The sequence below is a fragment of the Heptranchias perlo genome, chromosome 42 (assembly GCF_035084215.1).
Source record: "Heptranchias perlo isolate sHepPer1 chromosome 42, sHepPer1.hap1, whole genome shotgun sequence".
NCBI classification, from domain to species: Eukaryota; Metazoa; Chordata; class Chondrichthyes; order Hexanchiformes; family Hexanchidae; genus Heptranchias; species Heptranchias perlo.
In genome coordinates, this window is record NC_090366.1 from 3419684 (window position 1) to 3435653 (window position 15970).

A 15970-nucleotide genomic window follows, 5' to 3' on the forward strand; every position below is an offset into this window, starting at 1 on the left:
TTCGACCATGAAACCGCTCTGGGCGTTCATCTCGTTGAAGCAGAGTGTGGCTGCTTTGTATCTGTGAGCATGTCGGTGACCAAAGTTACCTTTGATATTAATCGCTTTCAATTTCTAAGATCTCACCAAGCGCCAGAGTCACAGCACGGCTGTAAATCACAACGCGTAGGATTATCACAAGCGATATCTGAGAATCTGTTCTTTCAGCCAGGTTTCAAGTTGGACACGTGGAGCCGGCTAAGGTGCGGATATTGCTGTTTCAATGGTAAATTTCACCCTTGCCTGGGAGGTCTGGGTTCGATCACCGGCCAATGGAGGAGCAGTTTCATTCCTGCACGTGAGTTGGGATACATTGATCTTCAAACTGCGCACCCTGTGAAGACATTTCCTTTTCTCCATGTGATTCGCGTCGACAGGACCTCTACATTCTCTCCTCTGAAGCTCATACGTGCTTTGGAATACAATCAATCCTATCTATTGTACCACTGACAAGACGTGAGAAGCCAATTGCTGAATTTGAACTAAAATTGGTAGCAACGCAGGGCTCGTCTGGTATTTGATCTCGTGACCGCTCAGCATATTAATCAAAACGAGAATCATACCCCTGAACCAACGAGCCAGAAGTAATAATTCCTAAGTAATTAGAACAATTAATTCCTCAGTGTCGGAAACACGGTCAGACAACTCCAGTTCCCATGTGGTTGAAGCATCCCGCTGCGAGTAGGATTCGAACATTTGCAGGAATACTCCATGGGATTTCAAGTCCAACGACTTGCATATTCAGCCAGCGCAACTTGAGCAATAAGTACCGCACGGCTCTATATCAGAATGCACACGGGCATCACAGGCGAGCTGCGAGATTGTATTTTCCATCAGACAGATTTCCAACTGGACACACGCAGCTAACGGCAGAGGAATCGTCTCTTACAAGATTTCAAGATACGTGAAGGAACCTCTCGGAAACTCCATCTTAAACTATGCTAACTTGATATTTAGGCTATTTTGTTCTATTTTGTCTCGATCCCTCCCTGTCTCTGTCTCTCTGTGTTTTCTTGAACGGCCAATGCTGATGTTGTTGTTTGAGTGGCCGAATTCTCGCCGGCCACGTGGGGGGACGGGGGTGCGACTCCGGACCAATTCCGGAGCTTTTTCATTCTGCACCCATGCGATTCATTGAATTGGGATAAATTCCGATTCATCTTAAGACGTTTTCCTTGCAGCCCGAACGTTGCGTCGACAAACCCTTTGCATTCTGTCCTCTGGTTCTCAAACATGCCCTTCATTTAAGACAATTCTGCCGTCGGCAACGCTGATAAGATGTGAGAAACCAATTGGTGATTTTTAACTAAAATTAGTGACATAGATGACATGTGAACTCTGGGCCTCGCGCAAGTCATTCAATAAAACCGCCTCAGCGAGAATCATAACCCTGGACAATCGGGCCGCTGGGGACGTTGCTGTGCAGCCAATGTAAAATTTATCTGCCACCCACAGCCGATTAGCCAACCTTTCAGCCCGCTTCTGTTCATCTAATCTCGTTTTCTATTCCGATGTCCAACATTATCAAGCTGTACACTAAATATTTCAATTCACCAATATTAGCCTCTCTTCATTAAAATCCTTTTGAAAGTATGACTTGCTTTATCAAGACTTTGCAGAATGAATTGCTCTGAAGCCACATTGTCGTGTCTCTCGACATCCTTATATTATACACTCCACCATAAATATACTTTACAACATTGCTGCTTTCTTTCACTGTGAGAGCGAAGAGACATACACGTGATGACATTAATCACGAATTAATCAGTTAGGTTGCACCTTTACTTTTCCCACCGCCTTTCTCTACCCGTCTCTGCTGATAGTGCGGGTTAGATCAGCCCTGGCCGTTCATGGGTCCATGGGGGGAAAGCACGGAGAGACAAGAGATAGAGATGTATGAAAAGATAGTAATGAGTTTAAATGTCAGATCTGCGAACTAACAGAATTTAAGTTGAAGCTGAGGAGAGATTCTTTATCGCATCTTGCAAGAGAAGATTGGGCTATGTGCGCAGTGTCCTAGTGAATGGGATTAGGGAGTGTTTCTCACGTTGGCATTTCTGATCAAACCAAACTCATTTAATGGAATGAGTTTCCTATCTCACACACAGGCCAGAAGATAATTTACCACCACCCCTTTGATATTAGGTCTCATGGGTTTGATTTTCAACAAGGTCACAGGCGTTCAACAATATTTACAGGTGTCAGGATCCGCAGAAGGGAAAGTACATTGCAGATCCTCAGCATTATTTGCAATTTCCCAAATGCATCTTGGTGTCAATGTGGCTCAGTTGTCACTCAACTTTGAGTCAGAATGTTGTGCTTTGTTCCAGCACTCGAATATATAATCTAGGTTGAAACTTCAGTGCAATACTAAGGGAGTGTTGCAATGTCAGTGGTTCAGTTTTTTGGATGAGACTTTAAACCAAGGCCCGGTTTGGTGCTGCATGTTTAGGTAAACGATCTCATGGTACTATTGTAGGAACGGAAGAGGGCACTCCCAATGCCCATGCATACATGTTTCCCCCAATGGGCAGCATCCAAAACAAATTAATTCGCCATTTGTCTGAATTACTGTGGCTGCATTCTTCAATATAGTATATGCACTTCAAATTTATTCATTTCATGGCAGCGCTTACGTCTTATTAATCATACAATCATACAGCACAGAAGGAGGCCATTCAGATAATTGTGCTGGTGCCGGACATTTGAAATACCTATCCATTTAGTTTCACATCCGCCCTGCTCTTGCCCATAGCCCTGCAACTTTTCTCCTTTGCAAGTATTTACAATTCCCATTTGAAATTTTCAATTGAATCTGCTTCTCCCATGCTTTCCTGCAGTGCATTCCAGATCATAACATCTCACTGCTTGAAAAAAAAATCTCCTTAACTCCACTTTAGTTCTTTTTACGAAGTATCTTAATTCTGTGTCCTTTGGTTACCGAACATCCTGCCAGTTGAAACAGTTTCTCCTGATTTACTCTATCAAACACCTTCATAATTTCGAACCCCTCTTTCAAATCTTCCCATAACTTTCCTGGCGTTATGGAGAACAATTCGAGCTTCTCTAGTGTCTCCGCATAACTGAAGACCCACATCCCTGTTATAATTCTGATACATCTCCTTTGCACCCTTTGCAAGTCCTTGACATCCTTCCTAAATTGTGGTGATAGAATTGGGCACAGTACTCCAGCAGGGGCCTAACCGGTAATTTCATTACTTTGATATTCGATGCCTCTATGTATTAAGCCCAGAATCCCGTATGTTTTTAGCATCCTCATCAACTTATCCTGATATATAATTGCAAGTTCTTGCTTGCATGAGCACTTCAAAATGGTCAACTCATTCCTCGTGGCCAATAGAAACCGACCAGAGATACTATAACGTGATTTGCTCTGAAAAGCACAGCACACTGCCATTGTGTTCAGTTCATATGCGTAGTAGCGCCATTACTAACACAAATGCCTTTCGTTACAGAGCGAAGTCAGTATACCGATGCTGGCCTTCATGCTTTGATATCGACCAAGCCAGCTCATAAGGAAGAAGTTCTGTACGCAACTATCAATATCTCAAACTTCCGCAAACAAGAACGATATATCCAAAATGAGGAGACATTCGAATACGTAACAATCAAACATAATTGGCAGGAGATACACTATGCCCCAGCTCTTCCAGCATAACCCTCAAATGTTTCCTTTTCAAGTACATATCCAATTCGCTTTTCCAATTTACCATTGAATCTACTTCCACAACCGTTTCAGGCAAGGCACCCCAAATCATAACAACTTCCACGGTAAAAGATAAATCTCATCGCCCTGTGGTGGGTGCTGGGTAGGGGCGAGTCTGTGTGGGGCGTGTGGGGGCGTTGACTATGAGGGAGGGTGTTTCGGTGGTGGGGGAGAGGCGTCTCCGTGTGTGGGAAGGGAGGGTACATGCGGCGGGATCGGAGGGTCCGTTTGTGGTGAGGCGCCTTTCCATGTGGAGAGCAGGGGAGTGTCTGTGTCTGTGTTTTGGAGAGGGGGCGAATGACAGGGGTACGTGTGAGGTGGTGGGGCGTTTCAATGTGATGAGAGGGTCGGGCCCGTGTGTTGGGCAGGGAAGGATCTGTGTGGGAGAAGTGGCTGTTCGTAGGGGTGGAGTGGCGATTGCATTTCGGGGGAATGAGGGCTTCTTGTGGTGGATGGGTGGCTCCGTGTTGGGGGGTGGTGGTGGGAGTCGCGGTTACGTGTGGAGGGGTGGGAGGGACTTGACTGTGAGGGAGGTGGGGCGTGTCAGTGAAGGTGGACTGGTCCTTGCTGGACGAGGTGGGTATACATGTGGTGGGGGACGGAAGTGGCGTTTCACTGTGGGTGAGGGGCGGGTGTCCGTGTGTGGGTAGGAGCGGCTCAGTAAGGGGGAGGGCGGGTCCGATTGGGGGACAGGAGATTAGTTGTGCGGGGGAGAGGTAATTTTCTCCGGGATTTTGTTAAGTGGTCTTCAGGGAGTGACATCGCGCCGTCAGTGAGGTAGTGAGTACCACACAGAGTAGAAAGGGCTTGGATTCCATCACCGGCCTATACTGAGTTCGCTAATCTCTCCCGGTTTGGCACCGAGTTCCACACAGAGCACGAAGTTCACTGATTGTATCTCGACCACGTATTGTTATCTAATGACTGCCTATCTGGTATTGAGCCCCAAATGGAGCAGCGAGGTCCGACGTTTCATGACCGCCCTGTGCTGAGTTAGCCAATCTGATCCGGTGTTGTCCTGAGCCCCACATGGAGTAAAAGGGACCCAGTTTCCTAATTGATCCCAGCCGTGCGGTATTGAACTCCACGCAGAGCAGAAAGGACGCAGGTTGCATTCTCGGCCTGTGCTTTAATTAGGTGATCTCACCCGGTCTGGTAGTGAACCCCAAATACAGAGCAGGAAGAAGCTAGGCCCCAGCCCGGCTTGTGCTGAGTTAACTGATCTCACTCGCTGTGGAAGTGAACTCCACACAGAGCGCAAGGGCCTAAGCTCCATCCCCTGCTTGTTCTCTTAGCTGATCTCACTCCGGATGTTACTGAGCCCCACAGAGAGCAGGAAGGGATCAGGCTCCATTAACGTTGGCTGATCTCAGCCTTCATGTCCTGAGCCCCACAGACAGAGAAGGACGGGCCCAGACTCCATTCCCGGCCTTTGCTGACTTAGCTGATCTCAGCCCCTGTGTTACTCAGGCCCACACAGAGTAGAAATAGCCCAGCTTCCATCCCCGGCCTGTGCTGAGCGATCTGATCTCACTCGGTGATATACTGATCCAGAAACACAGAGCAAGAAGGGCCCAGGCTTCAATCCAGACCTGTCTTGAGGGAGCAGATCTCACCCTTTATGGCAGTGAGCTCCACATAGACCAGAAAAGGCTAAGGTGTCATCCCGGTCCCGTGCTGAGGTAGCTGATCTTACCCGGTGTTTTATACCCCGAGTGTTTCACTCTCTCATTCTCTCTGTATACCCTGTGTCTCTAGGACTTTTAGCTATTTTACACGCACTCTCTGTATACTCTGTATCTGTTGTGTTTTTCCTGCCATTTCAGATTTTAATTCAGTATCTGTGTTTAAATTGTGGCAAATTTACGTTATATTTTAGACCCAGTACCCTCTGCGTAAATTCCGGAACTTCGAATTTCCCGTTAGACTCTGCATCTGTTTCCCTTTTCCTACCATTCCAGATTTACCTTCATATGTTCTGTTACTCTCGCTCCAACTTTATCACCCTCTGTGGCACCACTTCCATTTCTATCTCTCTCTCTCTGTTACTTTCTCTATCTACATCTCCCTCTCTCTCCATCTATCCCTCATTCTCTCTGTGTTAGTCTCTCTCCATCTCTAACTCCTTCTCTTTTGCTCTCTATCTGTATCTCCCTCTGTCTATTACTCTCGCTCGATCCATTCCTACCTCTTACCCATTTAATCTCTCTCCATTTCTATTTCAGTCCCTCATTGTTACACTTTCTCCATCTTTATCCTTCTCTATTACTCACTGTCTCGATCTCAAATCTCCCTCTCTGTTACTCTCTCGATCTATATCTCCCTCTCTCTGTTACTGTCTCTCTCCATCTATCCCTCCATTCTCTCTGTTCATCTCTCTACATCTTTATCTCTGTCTATTATTCTCCCTGCACACCTATCTCCCTGTCTATTACTCTTTCTCTATCGGTGCCTCCCTCTCTCTGTTACTTTCTCCCCATCTGTGTCCGCCTCTCTCTGTGTTACTCTATCTCTATCTCCCCCTCTCTCTGTTACGCTCTCTCCATCCTTTTCTGTCCCTGTCTCTCTGTTACTCTCTATTACTTTACATTTTTTTTGTTACTTGCTCTCATTCTCTTTTCTCCCCCTCTTTCCAAACCTATCTCTCCCTTTTGCTCAGTTAATCTATCTCTCCATCTTTATCTCGATCACTCCCTCTCTCTGCATTAATCTGTTCAACTCTATCTCTCCCTTTCCATGCATTACGTTTCCTCTCTCTTTTTCTCTTCCACTCTCTATTACTTTTATCATCATTCCCATCTCCCTTTTTTGCTGATACCCTCTCTCCACTTATCTCTCCCTCTCTCTGTTACTCTCACTCTATCTATCCCTCCCACCCTATTCGCGACTTTCTCCCTTTCTATCTACTACTCTCCCTCTGTTACGTTTATCTCCATCTCTACCTCTCTCTTTCTCTCTGTTACTCTCTCTCAGTCTATGTATCTCTCTGTCTCTCTCTCTGGTACTTTTACCTCCATCTCTATCTCCTTCTCTCTGTGTTACTCTCTCTTCATCTCTTTCCCTCACTTCCTCTCTGTTACTCTCTCTATCTCTACATTTTCATCTGCTACTTGCTCCCCTTCTCTATGTCTCCAACTATCTCCATCTCTGTTATGCTGCCTCCAGTTCTATCTCTCAACCTCTCTCCATTATTCTCTCCCTTTTTATCTTCCCCTCTGTTATTCTCTATCTATATCTACATATGTTACTTTCTTCAACTATCGCTCTATCTCTCTCTGTTCCTCTTTCTCCATATTTCCCTTCCTTACTCTCTATTATTCTCACCATCTCTACCTCACTCTCTTAATCTCTCCCCAATTTATATCCGTCGGTCTCTTTTACTGTCACTCCATCTTTATTTCTCTCTCACCACCTCTATCTCCTTCTCTCTGTTGCTCTTTCTCCGTCTCAATCAACATCTCCGTTGCTCTCTCTATCCATACCTCCCTCTCTTTTTGATACGCTTTCTCCACCTATATCAACGCCTTTCTCTTTTATTCTCTCTCCATTTAATTCTCCCTCTATCTCTATTGTTTTCTCTGAATATCTGCCTCCCCGTGTGTTAATCTCTCTCTAGCTTTATCCTCCTCTGTTACTCTCTCACTCACCATCTATACATCCCTCTCTTTGTTACTCTCTCCATCTCTATCTCCCACTTTCTCTGCTAGCATATCTCCATCTATATCTCCCACTATCTCTATCACTCTCTCTCTATTTCAATCTCCCATTCTTTCTGTTATACTTACTTCATCTATCCCTACATACCTCCCTCAAACTTTCCCTCCATTTCTATCTTTCCCACTTTCTTCATCTCTATCTCACTCTCTCTCTATATCTCGCTCTCTCTGTTACGCTCTCTCCATCTATCCATCCCACTCTCTTTTTGTCTTGCTTCATCTGTATCTGCCTCTCTCGCAATTAATCTCTCTCCATCTATCCTTCCTTCACTCTCTGCAACTGTCCCTCCATCTCGATGGGGAGAATGGTCGGATCCTTTGGGAGGCCGGTCGGTCGGTGGGCGGGTTCGTTGGGGGACGAGGGGCAAGTCCCTAGTGGGAGGGGCGCGTCTGCGGGGGGGAGGCAGTTTTACACTGCGGCCCATCGTTTCTTTTCATTTGATTTGACTTAAATGGAAAATAAAATTGGGCGTGATGTAAGGTGCCCTGCCGATTGACTGTTGCCCCTTTGCGCTTTCCAGTTTCACCCGCCCCCATTTAAAAAGGGGCTTATCATATTGTTCCTTAAAAATCTGTGATTTTGTCTGCTGCTTTAAATGAATGAAACAACTATCTATAATCGGCGGAGCGAATGGACCATACACGTGCTTTGAAAGTAATCACCGCAGTTTCCATCTTTACAAATGGTGGTTTTATTCTCGTCACTTCCTTCTTGTTAACGATAATTAAAATGACCTCCTCATTCTGGGGGGTGAACTGATTCAATAGGATATCCGTTGGCAAAAGAATGGCTAATCCGGGCATTCCCGGAATGATGCTTATTTCTCGACTGGCACATGCCTTAACTAGTACTAACTGTGGAAATCAGGCAACCATGGCAGGTTAAAGTATCTAAGTTGCAATGAAATAATCTGTTGAACAATGTGCTCCTTTATTTACTTGGTATTCGTTGCTGGAAGAATGTCGACCGAAGTACAGGGATCATTCCGTCATTGTGCTCTGCTAACATATAAGCGCAACTGGCAGAGATCAACGATCTCAGTACAAGGTGGAATTAAACCATGACGAGCTCACGAACCTCTCTGGCCACAGGGGATGTGCCAGAGGACTGGAGAACCGCTAATGTAGTACCATTATTCAAGAAGGGGAGTAGGGAAAAACCGGGGAACTACAGGCCAGTGAGCCTAACATCAGTTGTAGGAAAATTATTGGAAAAAATTCTGAAGGACAAAATTAGTCTCCACTTGGAGAAGCAAGGATTAATCAAGGATAGTCAACATGGCTTTGTCAAGGGAAGATCACGTCTGACTAATTTGATTGAATTTTTTGAGGGGGTGACTAGGCGTGTGGATGAGGGTAACGCAGTGGATGTGGTATACATGGATTTCAGTAACGCCTTCGATAAATTCCCCCACAGGAGACTGGTCAAGAAGGTACGAGTCCATGGAATCCAGGGTGCCTTGGCACTTTGGATACAAAACTGGCTTAGTGGCAGAAGGCAGAGGGTGATGGTCGAAGGTTGTTTTTGTGACTGGAAGCCTGTGGCCAGTGGGGTACCACAGGGATCGGTGCTGGGTCCCTTGCTGTTTGTGGTCTACATTAATGACTTGGATATGAATGTAAAAGGTATGATCAGTAAGTTCGCTGATGATACAAAAATTGGTAGGGTGGTAAATAGCGAGGAGGATAGCCTCAGTCTGCAGGACGATATAGATGGGTTGGTCAGATGGGCGGAACAGTGGCAAATGGAATTTAACCCGGAAAAGTGCGAGGTGATGCACTTTGGAGGGACTAACAAGGCAAGGGAATACACAATGAATGGGAGGACCATAGCCAAGACAGAGGGTCAGAGGGATCTTGGTGTGCAAGTTCACAGATCCCTGAAGGCGGCGGAACAGGTAGATAAGGTGGTAAAGAAGGCATATGGGATACTTGCCTTTATTAGCCGAGGCATAGAATATAAGAGCACGGAGGTTATGATGGAGCTGTATAAAACACTGGTTAGGCCACAGCTGGAGTACTGTGTGCAGTTCTGGTCGCCACACTACAAGAACGATGTCATCGCTTTGGAGAGGGTGCAGAGGAGATTCACCAGGATGTTACCAGGGCTGGAGCGCTTCAGCTATGAAGAGAGACTGGGAAGATTGGGTTTGTTTTCCTTGGAGCAGAGGAGGCTGAGGGGGGACATGATTGAGGTGTACAAAATTATGAGGGGCACAGATAGGATGGATACTAAGGAGCTTTGTCCCTTCGTTGAGGGTTCTATAACAAGGGGACATGGATTCAAGGTAAAAGGCGGGAGGTTTAGAGGGGATTTGAGAAATAACTTTTTCACCCAGAGGGTGGTTGGACTCTGGAACTCACTGCCTGAAAGGGTTGTGGAGGCAGGATCCCTCACAACATTCAAGAAGCATTTGGATGAGCACTTGAAATGCCATAGCATACAAGGCGACGGACCAAATGCTGGAATATGGGATTAGAGTAGACAGGGCTTGATGGCCGGCGCGGACACGATGGGCCGAAGGGCCTCTATCCGTGCTGTATAACTCTATGACTCTCTATGACTCTAATGCTTTAATAAACTTTGATTGTGTATTTAATCATTGAAATGTATCTACTTGAATTGAAAATAAGGTGAATGAAAACATCTGTTCCAATTTGAACAAGTCACTAAATAACATCAGTAATTGTGTTACCTAATTATCTCGCTTGAGATTTCCTGCAAGTGTATGTCAGGGATCCTGTGACTGTGACACCAAGCATGGGTATCAGTTTTGGCGATCGTCTAAAACGTAATTTACCGGACCGGCTGCCGTCATAAACCTTTCCGAATTTTTCTTTCCATTAACTTCATATCGTTAATTGCCTCCAGTCATTTGAACAAACAGATTGAGACACTCGTTTAATGTGGGGTGCTTTTCTTTACAATGGATTTTTTTTAAAATCACATGTTAGCGAATTCCGAATATCGTTTCCTCCTCTATCCTGGTTTCTTCATCTCAGCCAGCGTGAATGAGGGGTTATTATTATTGCCCAGGTTTCTCACAAAAGAGGGGCAAAAATTCAGCCAGACTTCTTATTCTTGATTTGTATTCATTGCGATCTGCAGTAAATTGCGTGGCTTCGTGTATTTATTTGTATATGTTGTTTGGCAGCACAATTATACTTCTCAGTGAAATGTCCCTCCAAATTGGCACACTTTGTCTTGGTTGGAACTTGAATATTGGCTATTTGAGCTATACATAGTGGGCAATCGGTGGCTATGGAATCATTGTCCAACAATAATTAATGCTTTAATCATCGCATAGAAGGGAACAGTATTGGATATAAAGCTGCACTTTGACAGGATACCATGGAAGTCACCATCTAATTTCGTCATCAAACCCTCGAAGTTAATTCCATAGGACGATTTGTGTACACATCTTCAAATATCAGACATCGTCTTGTAGAAATAATAATATTTTAGCCCATTTGCAAAGGCTATATGTGTGATTGTTCATGTGGCGCCTTGCATTTCAATGTATATGGAATTAAATAAAAAGGCAAAGGTGAAGGTCGATTTCAGAAAACAGCCAAACAGACTTAATTATTGGCTTATTCATAGATTTGAAGGCTGAAGAGCATACAGCTCCAAATAGTTTTTATTATAATATATCCATGATGTTAAAGCATAAACATTTCCTAATAAAATTACTGAAAAATGTATTATTATACAGATAACAGTTGGCTGACACTGAATTCACACTATCCCTCGCCCCAACACACCTGAGTTAACGAGGCTTCGTTGAGATTTGGTAAAAATCGAGGCTAAGGTTGACACCAAGGTGTGTGTGTGGTGGAGTTGCGGGTTGGGGGGGGGGGGAATGGGGGCGAGGATGGTGTTGCCGGCACAGACTCAATGGGCCAAATGACCGGGTATTCCTGCTTCAAAGTTCTGTGATAAGAAAGTTAACTTGCTTGATTATATCAGACAACTGGATGCAATCTAGTCACATTCTCACTTCACCTATGCTTTAATTACAGATACAGGTGCCAAAAGAAGGATTGAATTAAATCTGCACCACACTGCTCACTGTCGGCGACCAGTGCAGTTTATATGGTAGTGGATGTCGACCAGAAAAGGTCTCGATTATATCCCAATTGACTGAAATACCTGCAAACGGGTGGTTCAGTGCGGCTGCCAGTACATGCAACCCCAATATCGTCGCAACACGAATGTTGCAATCAAAAGCAACAATGTCCTTCTGAAAGCAGAGTGACAGCAGTGAGATGAAGATCTTCTGCTTGATAACTGTAATGATCTATTGTATGGGGCACGAACGCTGTTCGTTTGTGCAGCAAAATCTTCTGTTCAATTGCGATGTGATCACATCATCAACAGAAATCGATTCGGCCTAAGCACGTTGAGCAATGTATTTTAATTATACACACGGCATAGAAGAACTGTACCCATTAGATTATGCTTTTTGCATGGGTCGCTATGTTTGCCTCATAGGGATAGTGACTACTCTAGTTTCTGTTTGTGTAACCAGCGAATTTGGACACCAGAAATAAAAACGCTCACATAGAAGATTAACTGAGCAGAATTCAATTGCAGTACTGTAGAGATCAAGTGCTCATTGCCTGACTCAGAGAATACATGTGTTGTGGTGGAGCGCCTCTTACCCAAAGACTGTTCTAAATACAAAGGCAGGGTCACCTATGTCTATCGCTAACTTTTGTTCATGAATGGTTGTCTCTACTTAAGGACACCCGAAAGCCATTCCAGCATCCCTTTGATGTGTCCAGTCAGTTTTGAGCATGACTGACCATGACAAGGACCCATTCTTCAGTACATTTTCATCATGCATTTCACATTCTGAAGTGCAGCACGTAGATTAATATTATTTTGCTCATCATCGAGAATTGGTGAGCACAATGAGAGTGGGAGATGTCGAAACGGATCCACCAGATTAATAGGTTGCACGTAGTTGATCATTTCAAATCACAACACATCACACCACATTATATTATCACATCACACAAGACATCACATTGAATCATTGAATGATAGAATCATATAATCTTACAGCGCATTAGGAGCCCATTCGACCCACAGTGCCTGTGACGAATCTTTGAAAGAGCTATCCAGTTCGTCCCATTCCCCTGCTATTTCCCCATGGCCATGCAATTTTCTCCCCTTCAATTATTTATTCAATTTCCTTTTGAAGGTTATCATTCAAGTACATTCCAGATTATAATAACCCGCTGCATTAAAATACATTCTCATCATCTCACCTCTGGCTCTTTTGCTAATTGCGTTACTTCTGTGTTATCTGATTTCGGACTCAACTGCCAGTGGAAAGAGTTTCTCCTTATTTACTCGAGGAGAACCCCCTCATAATTTTGAACAACACTATTAAAACTCCCCTTAACCACTTTTGCTCTAAGGAGAACAAGTCCAGCTTCTCTAGTCTCCCTACATAACCGAAGTCCCTTACCCGTGATACCACTCTTGTAATTCTCCGCTGCACCCTCTTCAAGGGCTTGAAACCCGCACTAAATGTGGCACCCAGATTTGGACACAATACTCCAGCTGAGGACTGGCCAATGATTTATCACGTCACATCACATTTAGTTAAATAGCTATCTCGCGCTCCTTGTCAGCTCCTGACTATTGAAATTGAAAGGAAAGTAAAAAAAAAAGAACTCGTAATGCCCAGAAACACCTACAAATGAGCAAACTGAAGGGTTTGCAGAGCAGATTGCAACAGCTGTTGCGATGATTTAATCGGAATACGGAATACAGCACCAACAGGGCAGTAAATAGCATCAACCTGACAAGTTGTTGGTGCACGAATTTTCCGTGAAAAAGAGCGTTGCCTGTTGGTGCTGGTGACAACGGCTTCAACACTAATATAGAGTTTATTGAAGCTTCGAGTGATGCAGAGAGGTAACCATGTTAGCGATGTGAGTTACAGTCGTTTGTTAATGGAAATTAAAGGACTTGTTTTGCAGGCGTGCTTTGGCAGGTCAGTGATCTCAGTGTGGCAGTTGGACGGTAGAGGTCAGTATCATAACATGGATCCATGGAACGCAAGAAAAAGTTCTTCGAATGACTTAATTCCTCACAGCAAGTTTTGCAAGATCGTGGCTATTCTTACCTAAGTGAATGTTTGGGTCCAGTCGCTGCTATCGCTCGGGAGCCTTGAGTATAGATGTTAGATTATGAGAAATATTACCGGAGAAGAGAGAGGCTTTGAGGTCGAGAGAAGAACGGCTTTGCAATGAAAGAGATCAAGTATACCATTCATATTATCCAATGAACTGAACCTCCTGCAGTTAGATTAAGAGAAAGAATTCCTGATTTTTAGAGGTCATGAAAAAAAACACTTCACAAATTATGTCCAACCCCCTTGAAAAACCAGGCTGAGCGATGACTGGAAAGCTCCATCCTGGAGGCGGTCAACCCGCAAAATACAACGAGTTAGGCAAGAAAAAGGTGGAGTTCAACTGCCCAATGATCCTGGCGACTTTGTTTAGAAAGATGGGGACCTCTTATCCCCAACTTGAAGAAATAGCGACAGATTACTTGTGTGTGATATCATTGCGACCTACATAATATCATAAGAACATAAGAAATAGGGGCAGAAGTAGGCCATCCGGCACGTCGAGCCTGCTCCACCATCCAATCAGATCATGGCTGATCTGCGACCTCAACTGCACTTTCCCACCTGATCCCCATATCCCTTGATTTCCCCTAGAGTCCAAAAATCTATCCATCTCAGCCTTGAATATACCCAATGACTCAGAATCCACAGCCCCCTGGGGTAGAATTCCAAAGATTCGCAACCCTCTGCGTGAAGAAACTCCACCTCATCTCAGTCTTCAATGGCCGTCCCCTTGTCCTGCCACAAAGACCCCGTTGTTCCAGATTCAATGGCAAGGGGATACAATCACGCAGCATCTACCCTGTCAAGGCCCCTCATTACCTCATATGTTTCAATGAGATATCAGCGACAGATTACTTGTGTGTGACATCGTCGTGACCTACATGATGTCATCACCGGCAGAATACTTGTGTATGACATCGTTGTGATCGACAAATCCGGGGCTCTTATCCCTCCCAAACAAAAACAGGTTTGCCCAAAACATTTCGCTGTGAACAGTGACGAGTTAAGGTGAAGTAATCTGATGCTTCCCCAACAGTTCGCTTGGTATGTTTGTTCGCCTGTAGAATTCAATGTACAGGCCAGTTTTGTGTTGAGTTAACTGATCTCAAGCCAGGAAGGCAGTAGGCATGTTACTGTTAGGACCATCACCCCTGGGTTTGGGAGGGGAAATATCAGTCGGCATACCTTCTCCTGACTGCCACTGATGCTTGTTTGTGAGCGTTAAATCGGCTTCAACTGTAATGCCCCTCTTGGTCGAATAGCTTGCCAAAACTCATTCGTTATGGGCTCCCTAAGAAGGAAGACCAATTGGTCAATGTAGCTCGGGACAGCTGGAATAATTGAACTCGTGTCGCACCAAGAGTCAAAACCTTCAGGAGAAGAAGGTTTCGCAGAGAAAATTGGAAAGAAAACGAAAAAACAACTGTTTACAGAACACCTGGACCTTGAGTCCTGGAGGAAATGGTCAAGGGTCTTGGAAATATTCTTCGGGACTCCATCTATCCGCCAGCTCTCGCTGGCTGATAACTGGATGATAGTGAATATTCAAGCAGCAGTGAGACATGAATCAGAGAATTACAAACCAGTTCGTCAAACATCACTTGCGGAGGAAACGCTCGAAATCATTTTATGGAAGGCCATCAATATTCATCTGAAAAGCAGAAGGGATAGTCTCATGGATTCAAAAGCAGTAGGCCAATCCTCATGAATCCACTGGAATTATTTGAGGAGGTAGACTGAAGCAATGGATATGGGAAGTCCAGGGAAAGTAATTGATATTTTTTTTAAAAAGCGGTTGAATTAATCGCAAATCATTTCCTTCTGTCAATTGTCTGCAGTTGCTATTGGACCACAACAAGCATCAGAGACATGCTGAATTTTGTCGTCCACCAACATACATAAACATGCACTTTCTGGCAAAAGTCACCGTAATAAGGAATTCGGTTAAAACTTCTTTACGCAGAGGGGACTTGCTATCACGTGGAGTGGTTGAGGCGAATACCACAGATGTATTTAAGGGAAAGCTCGATGGGTACATGAGGGAGAAAGGAATAGAAGGACATTCTGATATGGTGAGATGAAGTCGGGTGGGAGGAGGCTCGTGTGGAGCATGATCACCAGCCGAATGGCTTGTTTCTGTGCTGTAAATTCTATGTAATTTGATGTAAAATAAATAGTTTGGTCCTGTTCCCCCATCAGTTTATTTCCAGGGTCCCCCAGTTGAAGGAATGCTTGAGATGCACCAGGTAGTCAGCATTTCGTCACGCTGATCAATTTGGCAACAATTGTTCATTCAATTAATATTATCCATACATTTTTCATCAGCATTTAATACT